This window comes from Dermacentor andersoni, chromosome 3 (genome assembly GCF_023375885.2).
Source record: "Dermacentor andersoni chromosome 3, qqDerAnde1_hic_scaffold, whole genome shotgun sequence".
Lineage (NCBI taxonomy): Eukaryota > Metazoa > Arthropoda > Arachnida > Ixodida > Ixodidae > Dermacentor > Dermacentor andersoni.
Genome location: NC_092816.1, coordinates 154,674,961 through 154,690,288, shown reverse-complemented (window position 1 = coordinate 154,690,288; position 15,328 = coordinate 154,674,961). Strand labels below are relative to the sequence as shown.

Sequence of the window (15,328 nt, the reverse complement as noted above, 5' to 3'; positions counted from 1 at the left end):
CCGAAGATGATACAATACCGGGCCAACCCCCGGCGGAGGTAAAGCAAGCGTTAAGCACTCCCCATACGTGGGCCCATCCCGAAAATTCTGCAATACCGGGCCGACCCGCGGTGGAGGTGAAGCAAACATTAACCACTCCCTATACGTGGGTCGATCCCGAAGATTGTCAAATACCCAGCCCGCACGCGATGGAGGTGAAGCATTCATTAAGCACTCCCCATACGTGGGTCGATCCCGAAGATTGTGAAATACCCGGTCGACCCGCGGCGGAGATGAAGCAGGCATTAAGCACTCCCCATACATGGGCCGATCCTGAAGATGGTCAAATACCTAGCCCACCCGCGGCGGAGGTGAAGCAGGCATTAAGCACTCCAAATAGGTAGGCCGATCCCGAAGATCGTGAAATACCGTGCCGACCCACGGCGGAGCTGAAGCAAGCGTTAAGCATTCCCCATACGTGGGTCGAGCCCGAAGATTGGGCAATACCGGGCCGACTCGCGGAGGGGGCGAAGCAGGCATTAAGCACTCCTCATACATGGGCCGATCCCGAAGATGATGCAATACCGGGCCGACCCCCGGCGGAGGTGAAGTAAGCGTTAAGCACTCCCCATACGTGGTTCGATCCCGAAGGTGGGCAATACCGGGTCGACCCGTGACGGAGGTGAAGCAGGCATTAAGCACTCCCCATACGTGGGCCGATCCCGAAGATGGTGCAATACCGGGCCCACCTGCAGCAGAGGTGAAGCCGGCATTAAGCACTCCCCTTACGTGGGTTGATCCCGAAGATTGTGCAATACCGGGCCTAACCGCGGTGGAGGTGAAGCAGACATTAAGCACTCCCCATACGTGGGCCGATCCCGAAGATGGTGCAATACCTTTTCGACCCCCGAAGGAGGTGAAGCAAGCGTTAAGCACTCTCCATACGTGGGCCCATCACGAAGATTGTGCAATACCGGGCCGACCCGCGGCAGAGGTGAAGCAGGCATTAAGCACTCCCCATACCTGGGTCGAACCCGAAGATTGTGCAATACCAGGCCGACACACGGCGGAGGTGAAGCAGGCATTAAGCACTCCCCATACGTGGGCCGAACCCGAAGATGATGCAATACCGGGCCGACCCCGGCGGAGGTGAAGCAAGCGTTAAGCACTCCCCATACGTGGGCCTATCCCGAAAATTCTGCAATACCGGGCCGACCTTCGGCGGAGGTGAATCAGGCATTAAACACTCCCCATATGTGGGCCGATCCCGAAGCTGGCCAAATACCCAGCCCGCCCGCAGTGGAGGTTAATTTAGCACTCCCCATACGTGGGTCGATCCCGAAGATTGTGCAATACCCGATCGACCCGCGGCGGAGATGAAGCAGGCATTAAGCACTCCCCATACGTGGGCCGAACCTGAAGGTTGTCAAATACCTAGCCCGCCCGCGGTGAAGGTGAAGCAGGCATTAAATACTCCCCATACGTGGGTCGATCCCGAAGATTGTGCAATACCGGGCCGACCCACGGCGGAGGTGAAGCAGGCATGTAGCACTCCGCATACATGGGCCGATCCCGAAGTTTGTCAAATACCTAGCCCACCCGCGGCGGAGGTGAAGCAGGCATTAAGCACTCCCCATACGTAGGCCGATTCCGAAGATTGTGCAATACCGGGCCGACTCGCGGAGGAGGCGAAGCAGGCATTAAGCATTCCCCATACGTAGGCCGATCCCGAAGATGATGCAATACTAGGCCGACCCCCGCCGGAGGTGAAGTAAGCGTTAAGCACTCCCCATACGTGGGTCGATACCGAAGGTGGGTAATACCGGGCCGACTCGCGTCGGAGGTGAAGCAGGCATTAAGCACTCCCCATACGTAGGCCGAACCCGAAGATCGTGCAATACCGGGCCGACCCACGGCGGAGCTGAAGCAAGCGTTAAGCACTCCCCATACGTGAGCCCATCCCGAAGATTGTGCAATAGCGGGGCGACCTACGTTGGAGGTGAAGCAGGCATTAAGCACTCCCCATATGCGGGTCGATCCCGAAGATTGTGCAATACCGGGCCGAACCGCGGCGCAGGTGAAGCAGGCATTAAGCACTCCCCACACGTGGGCCGTACCCGAAGATGGTGCAATACCGGGCCGACCACCGGCGGAGGTGAAGCAGGCATTAAGCACTCTCCATACGTGGGCCGAGCCTGAAGATGACGCAATACCGGGCCGACCTACGTTGGAGGTGAAGCAGGCATTAAGCACTCCCCATACGTGGGACCATCCCGGAGATTGTGCAATACCGGGCCGACCCGTGGAAGAGGCCCAATTCGCCAATAAGCGTCCCATTCGCCTTGCATCCTTCTTCACAGAGTGGGAGGGCACTGATTTTTTTTAAGTAATCTGCTGCAGCTAGCTGGCAATCCAGCATATCGTTTGTGTTTCCGCAATACGTTACGGGGTGGAGCGACCGTAAACCGAGCAATTGTGCCGTGCATGTGTGTCGACAGCAGCAAGACGATGACATTGACGACGATCTCATGACGGAGACGGCATGATGATTTCTACTCCGCGGTCGTTCGACGCGAGTTAACAACAATCCGAAATTTGGGTTCTGAGCTCTTCTTGACTCTAGTGAATGCTTCTGTGATCAGAAAGCGAATCTCGTGGGGAACGTACGCTACTATAAGACGTGGTGCACCTAAACTAACTCGTGTAAAGCAACACTGAACGCAGTAACGGAAGTCCAAGCTAATGTAAGCCATGCTTTTAAAGAATAAAAGATGACTGGTACATCAGACCTGTTCAGCCAGCAACGTACCTTTTTGTGAGCTTAATTATCACTTGAATAATTAGAGAAAAGATAATAAAGCTTGGGGACAACGTCCACTTTATTGGCTAGGTACATTGTGCCCTTATTTTCTGTCATCCACTCGCAACGCTCCTTACTATATAGGATGGCTGATTCGTGTGTTTTACCTGCGGGTTGCCGGCACGGCGCGGTATACTGCCAGTCACTGCGCTTTCTCAGTGCGGCCCAGCGGGCGATGCGCACGCTGACTTCGTTGCTGGTTCGGCAAACGGCAACTCCTCACAGTAGATACCGACACCTAGACACCTAGCTTCTAAAAGTGACGGTTCAGCGTCATTGTCTTGCCTTGCGTGGTGCTCGCAACGTGCTATACAAGGACCATCACTGAGCAAGCCTGAGCACGTCCATTCGCACTTGTCATCTAATTTAGAATTTCCGCACGCCGTGTGGCCTCGACAAGCGTCACCGCATGCATGTCCGCACCGACATTCGCCGGAAAGCGGCTGGCGCAAGAAAGTATGCTTCGTGCATAAATAAAACAAAGCGGATAGGGTCACCGTTATGCCTTGCGTGTAATGTGCGAAAAGACGTCGCACACTTACTCATGCTCTTGCAGCCCCATCGCAATGCAAAAGATCGACGCCGAACGTACCTCATGCAGGGTTCCCACCTTGGGCTACAAGTGTTTACACCACGGACCGCTGCGCTCCCTGTGCGTCTCCCACCACGAAGGCGCTTTTAACTTACCTGGTCTCACTTAGATACCTATTTTTTTTATCGCGCATCTTATCGGTCGAAACTGCGGCCCTTCAGGCTCTCGAAAATCGGGTGCGAATTCAACAAAATGCGTTGCATAATCAAAACAGTCAACTACAAGGCCAACAGGCATTCATCGACAAGCTGATCCAATGCCAACAAAAACAGCAAGACAACATAAACAGGCTCCTACGGAAGTGCGAGGAGCAATGGGATCTCATCGACAAACTGCAACAGAGATGCACGAAAGTCCAAGAGAACATTGCACAGCCGCGACCCTCACTTCCCAACGCAGGTGTTGAATTCATAGTTGACGCAAGATTCCAAATCCTCCAAGAAACTCTCGTGAAAAGTACCCACGCCACAATTGAGAAAATCGTCCAGGATGCAATAGCGAATTTCGCCGCAGGTATAGCCAATATGACTACCACGCTAGACGCCAAGGTCGATGGACTTGCCATGGATCACGGAACTCACCATGGATCATAGCGTGACCTGATGCCCGGCGCACACAGGGATAGCGGGGAACGAACGGGTGGACCGCTTGGCTCGAGGCATGACAGGCCGAGCCGTGGGCCACACCGCCCTAGAGAACACCTCGACACCCGGTGCGCCAAGAGAAATCCTCGAATTACAACGGCTAAGTAGGCGAACCAAAGCCCTTCCTCACCCAGACCTACACAGGAGGCAAGCACGGGACTGGCGCCGCCTGCAAACACTTTCCCACATTTATACAGGCTACACAAGGTGTACCCAGACAAATACAGCAACAAATGCCCGTGGTGCGAAGGAACACAGACATTGGAACACATAACATTCCAGTGCGCGTTACGTTCGGCGGCTGCCACCTCGCCGCTGCTAGAACACTCGCCATAACTGGTCGTGGGAGGCGCGACTCGCGGAAGTGAAATTGGGAAGCCAAATGGCGACCCTTGACCAGGCCCGCCGAGCCGCTGTAACCAGTGGGGCCCTGCAGAAGGGGCTCCACCCACCATAACCAAACAATTTATACTACAATAAACGTTTACTCTCTTTCTCTCCGCGCACAATGCCCTGAGATTGCAGAAGAGACGGCGATCGCCCCAGCAACTACCACGTAGACGACGCAGCTGTCGTCTTTTCCTATTCTGAAGCATGCAGCTGTGAGGAACTACGCTAAGGGTTGCGTGTCGACAGAAGCACTAAAGATATTGAAGCACCGTAGCACTACGATCCCCTGCGCCTGCGTGACATGGGTTCCTGGGCACAAAGGGTTGGAGGGGAACGAAGCGGCACACGCCGCGGCCCGCGGCCACACTTGCAGGGCCAACCCTTCCTACTCTCGAGATGCCCGGTCTGCGTCAGCGGGGGCAGAGACCGTATCCATCGCCTGCTCAGCTATCCTTCAACATCACAGGCTGGAACGCAGGGTGTACCCACCACCTCACCCAAAGCTCAACAAAGAAACAACCACATTCAGAGGACTACAGAGTAACACTTACACCCACGGAATACTCATGCAGAGACTCTACCCAACACTACAAGGATAACCCTGCCCAATATGCAGCGTACCGGACACCTTGGTGCACCTGATCCTCGAGGGTCCATGGCATCTAGACGCAGATGCAACTCCTTCACCGAGAGGCTGTAACGCCAGACAAGAAAGCGAAGACCTGATCGAAACGTGGGAGGTCAAGCTCGTCTCCGAAGATTTGGAACAATAACGACGCCTCGTCGCCAGGGCCAAGGAGGCAGCGAAGGCCAGATGGTTCCTGGAATGAGGAGACCTACCACCTAGAGTAGAACCGGGGCTTACCTCGGGATACTGTTTCGAAAATAAACGCGTATTCCTCCTCCTCCTCGCGCACTTTATGTGTGTTACATGTCTGTCGATGTGTTGTGCGCATCATTTCATTTGCCATCGCATTCATTTGGAGCAGCACGCTAGATCTGCAACCAGGCAAACCTCTACAGTTTTTATTAAAGGGCCCCTCACCAGGTCTGGCCATTTTGCGGTGACAAGCACAGAGCATACATTGCGCGATAACAATCGTGTCTGCAAAGTATCATATCGCTACGCGCCGCGGAAAGATCTGAAATTTCAAACCGAACGCCGTTATTCCTTCTCGCGGCCGCCGCGCTCCAAACCGGACGGTGACGTAATCGTTCCCCTGCGCCTACGTAGTCGTGTCCGCAGTGTGAAGTCGCTCGTGGTGACACATGACTTCCAGAATTATTCAAGACAACACCTGTTATCTGTGCGATCTGTTGCTTGAATTGACGAATTTGAGTTTAAATAAATAATAAAACGCACAAACGGAATGTCTGCGTGTCTTTTTGTTTTACTTCGCACCGAAGCAAGAGAGATGTACTTCCGCTTCGTCTGCTTGTTCCCACGGCAGTGTGGTCACGTGCGCAGGTACCGAAACTAGGCCATTTTCTACTGTGTTCCAGCGCGTGATCATGCTCTGCGATCCGCTTGCTATGCCTCAGTATTCGTGTAGCACTGAATTATACCGCTAGTCATGTTTCCTTGTGCGCAGCGCGCACAATCATGCACTGCACGAACGAGACAACAGCTCGCGGGCGACGCCGTCGGCGGAAGTGCGTAGCGCCGAAAAAAAAAAGTGAGGAGAAAAAAAAATGAAGGCGGGGCCTGTGACGTATGCGTCACGCGATCATCGAGGTCCGGTATGGGAGAACGCAGGGAAGGAATTTCGCTTGCGTAGGCTAGACGGGGCGAGTGAAGAGAGCGTCTTGCTTGGCAATGGAGCCCGCCTGCTGAAATCATGGGTTCGCGGCGCTTAAATATTTCTATCTCGGCTATCAATGAGCCGATTTTAATTTCTTTGCGGCAGAACGAGAGGACACGTATCAACTTCCAGCGTATAACGAAAATTTGCTATGGGGCCTGGTGAGGGGCCCTTTAAAGAGTGTGTATCTCTCTCGCTTTCTTTCTCTCTCACGAGTTTTAACAGCCCGAAGTCTGTTCAATATTTTCGTCAACGACTTTATTAACATTGATTCTGGCACAAAGTACATTATGTATGCCGATGACACCACACTTCCTTTTTCATCCAAATCCCTGGGTGACCTGGTCTTACGTGTTAACAGTGTGCTCTCTAAAGTACACCACTGGTCCCTCGAAAACGTTCTAACAATCAACTCCGCAAAAACCAAAGCCTTGCGCTTTCATCCAAGAAATATGAATGTCGTGCTACCTGGAGATATTGTGCTTAACTCTTGTACTATTGAAGTTGTACAATCAATCAAATGTCTGGGTGTGCACTTTGATCATGATATGACATGGCGCTCTCATGTAGATTTCCTCACCGGCAAACTGTCACAGGTGTTGGGTGTTGTCCATTCCTTTAGGTACCTGCCCCAATCCGTGAAATTGCTGATTTATAACTCACTTTCTTCCAGTCACCTCAATTACTGCTGCCTCGTATGGGGGACAACTTCAGCCACAAATATTCACAAGCTGTTTGTTATCCAGAAAAAATTTCTACGTGTCATTTGTAATAAGCCTCGTGATTTTCATTCCTCTCCTCTTTTCAGCGGCCTTAGAATCCTTAAATTGCCTGCCCTAATAAATCTGCGCTTGTTGTCAACCTACAAAGATACGAGAAAAATATTGGCGCCCTCAGCTCCCTCGCTAATCTCACAAAACGAGAAACCCCTTACACAACTAGAGCTCCTGAGACTTGGTGTGTTCCTCAACTTCGTACTAATTATGGCCAGCAAATGTTATGCCACTGGCTACCCAGTTTACTCAATGATCTCACCAGATGCAATATCGATGTGCTCACTTGTTCCGCAAAAAATCTGCATGAAGTGTTTCTGCGATCTTGACTGTGTACGGTTGTACTTTGTGAATTTCGCCCTTGGTGTTCTTGCTCTTTTTTTCTTTTTTTTCTCCTCTTTATTCCTTAACACGTTTCCCACCTGCCCTGCTACTGCCATTGTAAACGGAACCTGGGGCCAGTCGAGCTGCTTTCTCTGCAGCTTTTCTCCCCTTGTTCTTCCGCCACAACCATATACCTCCTTGCTTGTGGAAACAAATAAATAAATAAAAAAGTAACATTGGGGAAAACTTGCATTGAAGGGCTCCGGATTAATGCTTACTCCGTGAAAAAAAAATTTAATGTTCACTTAAACCTAAGTACCCGAGCAACTTGCTTTTTATTGTTCGAATTTCGCCCCCTAATACTTAGGGAATCCTTAGTTAGGGAATCCCTAGGGAATCCTTAGTTAGGGGAACGTTATCGAACATCCTCTGAAAGGAGGAAGATAGCACTAGATGGAACCCAAGCGCCGTGTGGGTTTGCTCGAAGCCTCCATGGTACGTTTCCTTTCTAAAACTCTCTGCTATCTAACTTGACAAAGGTAATTGTATGTGCCTGGACACCATGAGCGCTGAGGGAAGATGTATTTGCAGCGCCATTCTTATTAACGATTCGTGTGGATCCACAGAGCTGTCAGGAAAAATGCGCGGACGATGGCTGTATTGCGCCATCATGTGTTACATAGTTAAAAAATAATAATAATAACAGGGCACAGTCAAGGGCATTGTGGGCTTTCTACAAATTTCTAGGTTTGTTGTCATAAGTTCGTCCCACAGAAAGAACAGCCGCAGCGTAAGGTCTGATTAAACGGGGCGCTGAATGTTTGTCGGGAGGTGAACAAATGGCTTGCGAAAATGCTATCGCTGCCAAGCAATTTTTATTGTTGCTTGTTTCTTGCTCTTGCTTTTTTTAGAGTACAAGCAGGCGTTGTGCCCCTTCTGGCGGCAGTTGCCAGCCTGCACCTCGCTTTCCCTTTCCTATCAAATGCACATATGTTTTCAAAACATTCATGTCTCTTTGATCGCTCCATCTAAAGTAGTAAACAATGTTCAGCTTTCATTAAACTCTCTTCCTCTTTCTCTATTCTGATTAACCGGTATGGCATTGTGTTACCACAACAGAGGAGCGCGCGATACCATGAAAAACATTGATTTGCACGCCATCGGTCTGCAATACATGCGGAGCTATCATTGCATGCGCTTTTCTCCTCCGACCAAAAATAATGAAGAGCGAGAGAAAGAAGCACTCTCACACATTCGACGCCGGTGGGCTGCCGGCCCAAGTTAGAAGAGCTCAGTGCTGTTTGCGTTGCAGACATGTGGCGAGGTGAGATAGGAAAAAAAAAGAACAGTCCATTGTTTGTACCCGATGTCGGGCGCATTCGCTTTCTGTTAGCGCGCCTCGTGGCTTCATTGTTCTTTCGTATATCCTTCCCTGCCTCTCCGCGCAATGAATGTCGCGAATGTGTCGCGCTTTCATTGGCTCAACGTGCTATTTTTTAACGCGCGACGACACGACATCCAGACGCACCCATTGTTCTTAAATGCAAGAGAAAGCTTAACGGCGGCGAAAAAAACCTAGGTTGGGTAATGTAACGACTGCATTCGAATGCCTTTTTCCTTCGCACTTCGACAGTGCTCTGAGCGACGCCCCACCAACGGTGCCAGCGGGATCGTCTGGACCGTAAGACAGCTGTAGAATCGCTAGACCTCTCGCCGAAATTGTGTCGAGGACGGCGAAGTGAGGCTTCAGCGCGAGTTCCTGTTAGTTCTGATGTGTAGTTCGGCACCGTGTGCGGTGGCATCTTCCGATTGTGGCGCGTCCCGTATTTCCGGTGCGAAACAACCGCATACAGTTAATATGGGAGTATAACGCACGACACACTGTCAATCCCGTGTATTGAATGAATGTGCGCGCAATAGAGCGCTTTGAAGAGATAACATTCGACACCGACGGGGGGCGAAATGCGAAAACGCCCGTGTACCTAGATTTAGGTGCACATTAAAGTGGTTCAGAAAGTGGTTTTGGCACGTAAAACAACATAATTTAATTTTTTTTTTACATCCGGCACAGCAAGCACGCATTTCCGCGCAATTAGTGTGTGGTCACTAAGCTAACACTTATTACGACCCGAAAGTGTACAATCGTGCCCGTTTGTGTTACTCTGCCGTACCACTGTTATCGAGGGAAAATTTTGGAGAAGCGCTCTCTACTTGCTTGGAACATCGTGAATTCCAGAGGTGGGCTTCTCCCGCAGCCCTCCACATTTTAAGAGAAACCGGCTTTGACGAAAGTCTTTCAGTTAGCCACACACGTGACTTTGATATCGCATCGTGGTTGTCCTATCTAAGAAATTGAGTACCAGGCGCGAAGACTCGGCGAAGCTCAACATCTCGGGTCCAAATACAACCCGTATCAGACATTAAGCTGCTAAGAACAGATACTACACTTTCATCCACGTCGGCCATGTCTACTTTCACACTGCCCTCTCTTTGTCGGCGTTCCATGCGCTTGCGTGTCTCATTTCCTTTCCTTTCGCTCTCCCGTGGTGGCGGTCCCGTCGAAACGTCACGCGTGTCTAGTTTCCTCCGGCTGCTCGGAGCGGCGGTCCCGTCGTTCATGCGAATGTGTATAAAAGTCAGGGTAAATGAGTTCATACCTATGTTCAAATTTATGTGTCACGTATGTGTCGTATACTAATCAGCTTCGCTGGTCATCCCCCTTCACAGAGTGGAATGGTTCGTGATATATTTTTTTTTCTTTTTTGCAGTTGTCAGAATTTAACTTTCTTTCTATAACGCAACAAATGTTATTTTAACCGGTCTAGCAGTTGTTTCGTGAGAACATTTCTGGGTCTTACATGCATTTATATTGGGTAATCGGAGTTGGCCCCGAGCTGAAGCACCCTCCTAAACTTCGATCGACATCGCCCAAGAAAACAACAGACATAGTGGCACGCTTTAATACACGCGCCATATGCTCCGCGGTGTCGCAATGTGCCGATAGAGAGAGAAAGCGTGATTGCGTTTGTTCGGGCTTTGTTATAGACGAAGAAGCGAGTCCGGCCAGCATACAGCTACTGCCATAGTCCAAACTACAGATTGTACGGGAGTAGAAATACGCGGGCAAGCTAACAGAGGACCACAGCTACGCAGCATGTGTCGCCTGTCGCGCTCATTTATGAAACATTCGCCGCGTCGCTACCACGATGCGAGGCTCGTTTATCACCGTCGATGTGCTGGTCTCACTATGTTCGCCTACCTCGAGGTTTTGTGGAGTACGAGAAAGTTTCCCGCCCCATAGACGACTTGCATACAGCACTTAACGTTCACCGAGAAGGTAGTGCCAGTGACCTCTGTTCATGGCCATTGAATGTTAAATCACGACATAGAACATCTACATGTTATAATATAGGCTACGGACCTCTTAATGTCATAGCGCAGGATATTCAGCAACTAGCTTGATGTTCTTAAATTTCTTGTAATTTCACCCATCCATCGAACATTCGGTATATTCCCATTCCAGGCCAGCCCATAGCATGCGTATGTGCCACTGTGACACGAGGAGCATAGAAACACTCAGATGTGTGTCGTAGTTCTCCTCGCATACACACCTACGATCATTCGCTCTATACAAGCATCATACATATATCATTCGTCCTGTTGTCATCGCTGCGTCGACGCTGTCCGTCCGCCTAATATAGCGTTTGCATTTCGGCGTAGGCTTGTGCACGGTGACATGTGCTCGGTGCACACGAGCACATCTCACTCGCTTACCGTAGATACTCGCTGTCAGAACGTTGGCTTTATGAAAAGCGGCAGCCACCTCGCGCTCAACGCGAACTAGGCGCACGAGAACACACAGCACATGAAGCCATCAGCTATCTCAAGTCTACTAGCCTTCGAACCCAGCGCAGATTGCCTACAAGATAGGACACGCTCAGCCACCTCAGCTGCTGTAGAAGAGCTGCGAACTAACCTGCCCCTTGCCTCCCTCCCTCCTAGCACGCGCACATTTTTCCCGCTCTCACCCTTCCCCTTGAGGGCATGAGAAGACGGCGCGCACCCTCCCCACCTTCCTCTCTTGCGACCGCGTGAAGACACCGCCACATCAACAACCATCCTTCTCGGCTTCCCCCTCGCAACTTTCGCTCGCGCCAACACACACCGCGCGCGGCCTCGATTTTATCGCACTTGGACATTACATGGAACATCACGGCGATGCCGACGGTGACGACGGAAATTATCCTGGAGTGTCCATATAGTTGCTATCACAACTTAAAAAATACGCAGAACTCATCTCACGATGATCGTTCACGGTAATGCGATTAGCATTCGAACAATGTAGCGACACATCGTGTTGCTGGTCAAGTTTATTTCAAATCTGTAGTGGTCATTCGGAGAATTACGTTGCTTTGACTGCGACATACGCTGTCTCCGGTTTGGCCAACTTTGCTAAGACGCTCGCTTGCCAAGATCACCCGTGAATATGGCGGCATATCGAAGACTGCATGGCGACGACGCAGTGACGACAATGGAACGACGAAAAAGGAATGAAGACGATGGAATGACGCCGACGGTACGACGGCGGTGGCATGATGTCTATAAGATGACAATTATGAAATGATGTTGATGGTATAACGACGTTTCACGTATTTCCAGCGCTTTAAAGAAATAGGAAAAAAAGAGGATTTTCCAACTAGCCCTAGAGTCCCCTTTATGTATAACGATGGCAGCGTGACGATGATGGCATGAAAACAAAGGCATGGGGACGAGTGTGTGACGTGACGACGTTGGCGTGACGACAACGGTATGACGGCACCGACTGACGACGATGGCGTGACGATGATGGCATGAAAACAAAGGCATGGGGACGAGTGTGTGACGTGACGACGTTGGCGTGACGACAACGGTATGACGGCACCGACTGACGACGATGGCGTGACGATGATGGCATGAAAACAAAGGCATGGGGACGAGTGTGTGACGTGACGACGTTGGCGTGACGACAACGGTATGACGGCACCGACTGACGACGATGGCGTGACGATGATGGCATGAAAACAAAGGCATGGGGACGAGTGTGTGACGTGACGACAACGGTATGACGACACCGACTAACGACGATGGCGTGACGATGATGGCATGAAAACAAAGGCATGGGGACGAGTGTGTGACGTGACGACGTTGGCGTGACGACAACGGTATGACGGCGGATGCATGGCAGCGACTGCGCGCAATGACGGTGACGGCGTGACAGTGGCGACATGATCATGGTTTGATCACGACAGTATGATTGTCTTAGCATAAAGAAGAAGGAATGATGTCGATGGAACGACGGGGGCCACATGGTGACACCATGACGATCATAGGATGACATTTCTGAAGAAATGACAATGGTAAAACTTCCGCGTGATGACTGTATGGCAGCATTGATATGACGAAGACTGAGTAAAGGCGATGGAATGACGACGATGACACAGCTTGAATGCAGATGATAAAGGGAGCGCGATGGCATCACGACAACCGTATGACAACGAATACATGATGACTACTGCATGACAACGACGCAATGACGGCTATGGCATGACAGTGGTATAGATGAGAATAGTGGGATTGCAACGGGTATATTACGACGACTGTATCAAGAATACTGTAAGACGACGATTGGGTGAAGAGGACGATATGAAGAGTATGTGATGGCGAAGCTGGAGCGACAATGAAACGACCCTGACGGCTTCATGACGGGTGGTGTAACAACGGATGCATGACGAAGTTGGATGTCTAAGCCGGAATGACGATCTAACGACCACATCGCGACAACGGCAGCACTATTTTTGCATTGACGTAGTAGGCCCCACCCAAATAGGTAGGGCCTCCGCAAAAATTGGCCTATAGGCTCATTACGACGTGCCTCCCCACGGTAACCTTTAGTAAAAGGCGAAAGGTTAATTCGTGTGGGTGCTGAGGAGAGACCTGAGCGAAGATACCTGGGCGTCAGGGCCGCGCGGGGCCGCACTCGAGCGGACCCTCACACTTTAACAAGTTTATCTGTTATTTTGACGTGATTAATTAATTTTGTATATTGTATTACGCATAATTATTTAAATAAGCCAACAGAAGCAAACTCTGCCTATAAGATCTTTATTTGAGCTTCAATAAATGTTTACGTTCTAAACGTAGTACTGCACAAAGTGTTACTGGCCCCATGCACCAGGACCTCAGAGCAGTGCTGGCAGTGCTAGCTCGCAACCAAAGCAGTTTTTAAACCTTGGGGAAAACCTGCTTTTCCAAGCGTGCATTTATTAGACAATGGTGCAGAAAGCATCGGGCCGCTGTACTTCGGGCTGCTGTGATTAGGGAAGCGGGTTCGAGAACAACTGTACCACAAATAATTTCCTTTCAATGTGATTAAGGTTTTCCACCTCCCTTAGCCACTTCGAACATATCATCTGTGTGTGTGTGTGTGTGTGCGTGTGCGTGTGCGTGCGTGTGTGTGTGTGTGTGTGTGTGTGTGTGTGTGTGTGTACCCTCTTGTGCCGACCCGTCACCATAGTTTACTAGCTTGCGCCACTAGGAGGTATGTACTCGTGGTCTTCATGCCGTTGTAGTTGCTCAAGCGTCGTCATTCCAACTTCGTCGTCCGACTTTCGTCACGCCATCGTAGTCATGCATTCGTTGTTATAACGTCGCCGTGAGGCCGTCGTGGTTTCCCCGTCATCGTCCCTCTAGCTTCGTCATCCCAAACTCGCCATGCCGTCGCCGACACACAGTCACGGTCACACCATTGTTGTCATACTGTTATGAGATTGCCTGAAAACGCCGGAAGGGTTTTGAACCTGAACGAGTCGCAACCCGTGAATGGGGAACAACGAGACCGAGATGAACTAATTTTCGTTTGATGTAGTAGGCCCCACCCAAACAGGTAGGGCCACGCAAAAATTGGCCTATAGGCTCATTATACTGCCCCTCCCCACGGTAACCTTTAGTAAAAGGCGAAAGGTTAATTCGTGTGGGTGCTGAGGAGAGACCTGAGCGAAGATGCCTGGGATTCTGGGCCGCGCGGGGCCGCACTCGAGCGGACCCTCACACCTTAACAAGTTTAGATATTATATTGACGTCATTCTTAACTGTTCATACCAAATTATACAAAGCTTTGTTTCAACCAACTGAAAGAAACTGGTAATGCCTGCATGTCCTCTAATGAAACTTTATGGAAGCTTTAGAGTTTAGAGAGTAGTTTTGCAGAAAACATTTAGTGTACCCGTGTACTTAAGATGGGCGCTAGTGCAGGAGCAAGCAAGTTTTTAAACAAAAAATAAAATAAAGATTAAATTATGTGGTTTTACGTACCGAAACCACGATCTGATTATGAGGCACGCCGTAGTAAGGGACTCCGGAATAATTTGAAGCACCTGGGCTCCTTTAACATATGCACTTAAATCTGTTTACACGGGTATTTTCGCATTTCAGCCCCATCGAAATGCGACCGTCGTGGCCGCGATTTGATCCCGCGACCTCCTGTTTTTAAACCAAATACTATTCATAGAAAGATAGTAAGGATGTTATGGATTAATATGCATGCATCCAGGTGTGCGTCCATGGTCTTGTGCGTGGTCTAGAGGGTAGATGACGAGGCTTCTGTGCTGAGGGAACTGGGGTCGAAACCAACTTCGGACATGTAATGCTATTTAAATGCTCACACTTTCTAAGTATCTGTCTGACAAAATATGTGAGCCGATCCCGAAGAGAGTGCAGTCTACTGGCGTAACGCGACCCCTTTCGTTCGCGACCGAATTTGTCGACCGGTATTGGCTCCCTTACTCCGTTTGCGCTCAATCGCGATCGAGAAATTTCATCCATATCGGTTTCGATCGCGATCAACAGGGTGCCGTGTGACACACGTATAACACAGCCTATACCGATCCGAACATGGACCGATTGCGAAATCACTGCAGTCACTGCAA

The 15,328-nt window shown here is 50.4% G+C and overlaps 2 non-coding genes across 2 annotated transcripts; both read right to left on the bottom strand.

Moving 5' to 3' along the window:
• Positions 1-13,215: 13,215 nt before the first annotated feature.
• LOC126524819 (U5 spliceosomal RNA) lies at positions 13,216-13,345 on the bottom strand. Its single transcript, XR_007598084.1, has one exon. It is a non-coding gene; the product is annotated as a U5 spliceosomal RNA (small nuclear RNA).
• Positions 13,346-14,271: 926 nt separating this feature from the next.
• On the bottom strand, positions 14,272-14,400 carry LOC126524813 (U5 spliceosomal RNA). Its single transcript, XR_007598080.1, has one exon. It is a non-coding gene; the product is annotated as a U5 spliceosomal RNA (small nuclear RNA).
• Between the last annotated feature and the right edge of the window lie 928 nt (positions 14,401-15,328).